The sequence below is a fragment of the Sphaerodactylus townsendi genome, linkage group LG11 (genome assembly GCF_021028975.2).
Source record: "Sphaerodactylus townsendi isolate TG3544 linkage group LG11, MPM_Stown_v2.3, whole genome shotgun sequence".
NCBI lineage: Eukaryota > Metazoa > Chordata > Lepidosauria > Squamata > Sphaerodactylidae > Sphaerodactylus > Sphaerodactylus townsendi.
In genome coordinates this window covers 35,204,172-35,210,992 of record NC_059435.1, presented here as the reverse complement: position 1 = coordinate 35,210,992, position 6,821 = coordinate 35,204,172, and positions in this window count along the sequence as shown.

Here is a 6,821-nt window from a genome sequence, read left to right as displayed (position 1 = left end):
GCACCACACAATTGGACCAGTTTTCTTAGATGGTGCTGGAGGGAAAGATGAAGACACAGAGGCAGATAAATGTTGGTTGCCTACTGGATGGGAAGGTAACAAGGAAGCAAGAAAAGGGAAGAGGCTATGAGGGCTTGCTGGAAAAGAGGAAATTGGGAGAAGAGAAATATAACTGCCAAAGTTCTTGTAGGTTCCCCCTTGTACATTCTAATAGCCAAATTGGCTAAATCTAAGCATACCTAAAACCTGTGACAAGCTGTGAACAGACAAGACAGAATAGACAACACTCCAGGTTTGCAGAAAAATCTAACATTGGGAGTTAAGAATAGCTTCAAAATGATAAAAGGAGTTCTTGTAGCTTTAAGAAATGGAAGCCATCTGCGACTATTGCATGGCAATCACAGCATTCTAGGCTAGGGTTCTCTAAAAGGTGAGGGAAGGAGTAGAGCCCTTCAGGGCTATTTTGGCCTTTCAGGGAGGGCCCATCAGGGCCAGGCCTGATAACCACTGGGTGACTTTACAGCACATAACTTTCGTGACTTGCCTACGCCTGGCTGCTTGCTATAGTTCAGTGATGGCGAACCTTTTCGAGACCGAGTGCCCAAACTGCAACCCAAAACCCACTTATTTATCGCAAAGTGCCAACATGGCAATTTAACCTGAATACTGAGGTTTTAGTATAGAAAAAACGGCTCAAAGGCACACGGGAGTAAGCTTAGTGGTAGTCGGTGGCTTTCCTTTGAAGCAACTGTGCAACACTTCAAACGGGTGAATCACGACCCTAGGAGGGTTTACTCAGAAGCAAACCCCATTGCCAGCAACCGAGCTAACTCTCAGGTAAAGGATCACACTTTTGTTCTTTCCATGAAAATCAGTAGGGTTTAATGGCGCTTAACAGGGTTACCTACACTGCTTCCCCAAAACTAGGTCTTAGGTTTAATGCTAATAATCTCCCTGAAATAATTACACTATTATCACATGACGAACTCTGTGCATGCGTACCCACAGAGAGGGCTCTGAGTGCCACCTCTGGCACCCGTGCCATAGGTTCGCCACCACTGCTATAGTTCAACAACTGCCATTCTACAAAGTCAGAGTTTCTAAATAGGATATGGGAAACCCAGGTTCAATTCATCCTGCCATGGAAATTCACTAGGTGGCCTTGGGCCAGTTATATACTTCCTGCATAACCTATCACATAGGATTGATGTGTGGAAAAAAGGAGAGTAGAATGTAACCTGCTTTTGTCCCCACAGTGCTACAGAACTTACCTTCCAAAGTGGCCATTTTCTCCAGGTGAACTGATCTCTTACCTAGAGATCAGTTGTAATCACAGGAAATCTCCAGCCACAACCTGGAGACTGGCAACAACTCTGCCTACATCACACAGTCGAGCAATAGTTTCCCTAGGTAGAGGCCACTAGTTGTGGGGGGAGGGGGAAGTAAGTGAAAGATTGATAGAGAAGATAAAGGTGGTTTGCTGGTAGATCGGAAAGAAGCAAGAACTTTGGGGGCTATGGAGACTTTTAGGGAGGAAATGAGGGGAGGTAGAAATGATTTGAATTTGGGGCTAAAAAACTTCAAAGTGTCAAAAAGCTATAATTTCCCTTTCATTTAACTCAAATTTATAATTTTGTAAATTTAAGGATTTTTCTTTTCCTTTTTTACTGAATAGTATATACACATTATTGTCTTTGGACTACTTTTAGGTACTGTTTTAGTATTCTTTCCTAGAAAAAGAAGAGGAGGAGTTTGGATTTATATCCCCCCTTTCTCTCCTGTAGGAGACTCAAAGGGGCTTACAATCTCCTTCCCCCCTCACAATAAACACCCTGTGAGGTGGGTGGGTCTGAGAGAGCTCAGAAGAACTGTGACTAGCCCAAGGTCACCCAACTGGCGTGTGTGGGAGTGCACAGGCTAATCTGAATTCCCCAGATAAGCCTCCACAGCTCCAGTTCCTCCAGATTAGAATACACCTGGTCTGCTTTGAACTGAATTTATGCCACTGCTGCTAATTTAATGATGCGTTACATAATTCCTTATGGTTATTTCTGTGTAGCCATGTGAGTGGATTGATAACTGGAAACCCACAAAAATTTCTATGTAATTTCTGTATGCAGCCCACAGCTAAATGTTGTGACTGATGAGGGAAGTAGATAATTAATTTGCATATTTGTTTGTCTAGCACATGCAATTCCTGGTACTACAGTGATGTTCAATTATACTATGATGTAATGAGAAATTACATAATGCTTTAGGTACAATAATTGTGCTATAGCTCTGTGGGAGGACTCAGCATATTATCCAATGAAAATTAGAGGTCCAGTATTTCCATACTGAACATAATTTAAAGATTAGCAATTTTTTGCTTTAAAAGAGGATCAGGTTTTGAATAGATATTGCTTTAAAATGCCACTTGTTATCATAATAGGAATATGCAGTACATTCATGGATACGAAGCAACTCACATATAGTAGAACTACAAAATGTACCTAAAATAAAAGTAATTAAAATATATGATTTATGAAGTGTCTCTTCAATAAATCAAATATGACTTTATATGATAATGTGCAGAAAGATGAAACACAAATTCAAGTGTCCCATTTTTGTAAATGAAAGCTACTTTTACAATGCAGTCAGGAATATTTATATCTTCTTTGACTATCCTGTCAAACCTTACTTTGCTAATCATATCAATAGTTTATTCTACAAAGGACAAGAATAAATGTACTGTGATCAATTAATTTAACAATTTTTTAAAGGACAAGAGCAGCTGTATGTATGTAGAACAATAACTTCTACATAGACACATATTTATTATTTTACTGTAGATATTAATTAGCTCATTCACCGTGCATTATGTTCAGAACAGTTTACAATAATGTAACAAAATCAGTAAGAGAAGAACATCAATTTTAAAATTTGCCTTTTAACAACTGTGAACATTACAGTATAGATTTCAGCCATGAACCTTCAACATGCATGTAATAACTGAGCATTAAGATTTTCTGGAGATATTCAAGATTACCTCTGACCTAAGAGCCACGTCAGCTAAAGTTAGTTGTGACTAACATTCCTCTGAGACAAGCGGAAGAAGTAAAGCTGTGATTCAGTCAAGCCACTATACTTTGAAGGATAACCCATTGCTTCTAACAGGAGGCCTAGTTTACAAGCCCATTTTCAAGTGCTGTTTTTTGCTTTTACATCCTACGGTTGAATTTTTAATGGCTAGGATTCATATGGCTCTTTATAGGTTAGGAGATTAAATTATTTGTCTACTGTTTTCTCGATCATGTTTTCCTTTATGTGGTGCCTTTGAAGAGGTTCTCTGGAGAGGTGGGGTACAATTCTTTCAGTTAATAAAATTTAGCCACAACTACCGTTTCCCGAAAATAAGACCCTACCCGGAAATAAGCCCTAGCATGATTTTTTAGGATTTTTGGAGGATGCTTGAAATATAAGCCCTACTCCAAAAATAAGCCCGAGATACAGATTTCCCAGTACAGCTGATCTGGTCACATGGGGAGCGCAAAATCATGGGGAAAAATTAAGGCATCCCCTGAAAATAAGCCCTAACACATATTTTGGAGCAAAGATTAATATAACACCCTGTCTTATTTTCAGGGAAACATGGTAAAGTGCAATCCTATGGGCACTTACTTGCAAGTAAAGCTCCACTGAATGGAATGGGAATTATTTCCAGCCACACTGCACGATGATGGATTGGGATAGTCCTATTATTGATGCCTAAACTTAACAGTGCTTCTGTCCATTTGGGGTTTTTTTCTGAACAAGAAGGTGCTCCCTGAGTGAGGTTGTACAGCTAATGGGCAGCCCTATCCAAGGAGCCAGGTATCCAGTACAACCGTGCCGCCCCCAAGGAAGCTGCCCAACAGCATGAGGAGGCTTAAAATGCTGAAAAGCCTCCTCGCCACCACAGGGGCGTAACAAGACAGCCCTGGGCAAACTGTAGCCCTGGGCAAAACCTGAGTTGGATGCCCCCCCCCCCATGGGCGGCCACTCCACCACGACCAAATTTCTTTTTGCACCAGGACATTGGTGCCTGCAGGGGGTGCATTTTTAGACATATCAGCACCAATATTTCAGCATATCATCAGGAGACTGTCCTTATGCTACTCAACAAGTTTGGTGAGGTTTGGTTCAAGGAGTCCAAAGTTATGGACTCCCAAAGGGGGTGTCCCATCCCCCATTGTTTCCAATGGGAGCTAATAGGAGATGGGGGCTACAGTTTTGAGGGTCCATAACTTTGCCCCCCCTGAACCAAACTGCACCAAACTTGGGGGGTGACATCATCTCCAGATGATACCCTGAAATTTTGGTGCCGATACATCCAAAAATGCACCCCCTGCAGGAACATCCTAGAAATTTGCCCAAGAATCTTTGTTCTGCATTGAGTTTCCTGCATTGCTGTCAATGGGGGTTGCAGGCTGTGGGGGGCACATTTCTGAAGGGACAGTCTCAAAACTTTCAGGGTCTCATCGGGAGACTGCCCTAATGATACCCCCCAAGTTTGGTGCAGTTTGGTTCAGCGGGGGCAAGTTATGGACCCTCAAAACTGTAGCCCCCATCTCCTATTAGCTCCCATTGGAAACAATGGGGGATGGGGCACCCCCTTTGGGAGTCCATAACTTTGGGCTCCCTGAACCAAACCTCACCAAACTTGGGGGGTAGCATAAGGACAGTCTTCTGATGACACGCTGAAATTTTGGTGCCGCTAGCCTAAAAACTGCGCCCCCTGCAGACCAAAAATGGAAAACCACTAAAATACCCAAAAACGAATCCAGCATTTTGATGCCCCCCACAAGGTGATGCCCTGGGCAGCTGCCCACCTTGCCCAATGGGCATTACGCCAGTGCGCCACCAGGAAGCCCCCATTGGGCTGAATAGACTTACACCACCTTTTTGATGGCATAAGTTTGCACTCCTGGCCACTAGTGCAACGGGGCCAATAGCTAATGTTGGCTCTCTCCCAAATGACCCCTGCTACAGCAGGGGTGCAGGAACCACACCATGTCCCACCACAGAGGAGCATGGCAGCAGCCACTGCACACAGGCAGTTACCCCACCAGCACAGCAAGTGCCCTGGGGAGAGCAAATGTGCAGGCACAGCCATGTACTGTTCCCGTTGGCAGATTCTGTCCACCCCACTCCCCTTGGACAGGGCTGGAAATCACTGTCCTTTTCTTTCTACCACCCACATAATAAGCTTAAAAATGTAACACTCAGAGTTGATGTGAAGAATAGAATCCAAATTTGGATGTGAAGTGACTGCAGCGAAAATATCTTTAGGGTGCTATTATGTCAGGGATAGTCAACAGATTAGCAGAACAGAGTCTCCCTAGCAAGAAAAATAAATACTCAACTAAACATTTGTCTCTAATTGGTATTCCTTGGAGGTCTTCCATCCAAATCCAAGCCAGGGTGGGGGCTGAGCATGTGCGACTGGCCCAATATCACCCACCAAGCTTTCTTGGCACAGATGGAGAGTTGAACCTGGATTTTCAAGGTCGTAATCTGACACCTGAACCACTACAGCATGTTGGCTCTCTCTGGCGATTAAAACATTTTTAAAAATGCACTTACAACATTTAAAAAGTAGAACTTTACTCCAAAGTAATTTCCTCTAGTTTCAGAACTTGAAGTATGTTGGCTAGTTGATCCTCAGTAGTCTTTTTAGCTATCTAACCCTGTGTCCTGGAATACTCCTGTATGACCACGGGCGTTTTCCCACTTACCTTCTGCCCCGCGCTACTGTAGTCAAGTAGCGCGGGGTCCCCCGGCACTCCCCATTACAGGAGCGGCAACAACGCAGCTGCCCCAACGCTGCCGCTGTCGCGCCCCCTCAGCGCACGACATTCCTGGCGCCTTTTGATGACCCCACGCAGAGCATGGGGGTGTGGGGAAGCCCGGGCGCGTGTCAGAAATGAGGCGCACTGGGAGTAGCGCGCAGCAACCACTCACCCAGGTAAGTGGGGAAACGACCCACACATTCTTCAGCCTTGTTGACAGTTGGGTTTCATAAAGCATTTTCTGCAGCAAGAGAATTTCCCTTCTTATAGGAAAGCCTGCAAAATGATATTATCTCAAGAGTATTTGGAATAGCGTAAAACGTTGGAAAGGGTATGGGATGTGGTTGTATCCCCCCCCCTCCCCAATTGTTGTCCTTGCTTGACTGGTTTGTTGCTTTTCTGCAACACTGCTTTGTTAGCCAATAGCCTTTTAACATCTATATCTCCAATTGGTACCTGATAGTGATATTTGCTGCAGGAACTGCAGTTTTGATGTACTGAAAACAGTTTAAATTTAGGGATCTTCCACCAAGGATGTTCACATTTTGGAAGTCACTGTGGGTACTATGGAAATACAGGTAGGATACAGATATTTTAACAAATAAAATTACACAGACCTCTTAGATTGACTATCCTCACCTTACATGCACGCACACTGGCAAAGAAGAGGCAGTGAAAGCAAAACTTCCCCTCTTTATTTCTATGCAAAAGAGCCCATTTACACAAACGTAACCTTCATTCCATTCTTAATGACTTTCCTCTTCAACCAGGAAGAGGCATGGAAGAAAAGGTGGCAACCTGGACTAAGTATAGATTCAGAACCAGGATGTGGCCTTTAAAGTAACTTGCCAGACAAGCCTCTCGGTCTGGAGCCGAGCCAGGCAATCTGTAAAGCGGCCTCTCCCTCCGTTTAAGTGCCGGCCTTCTGCAGAAGCCGCCCCAAGCGATGGCCCGCGGTCTGCGGCAGCACCACCCCTAGCCGGAGTTGATCCACGCGTGGCTGCACGTGAG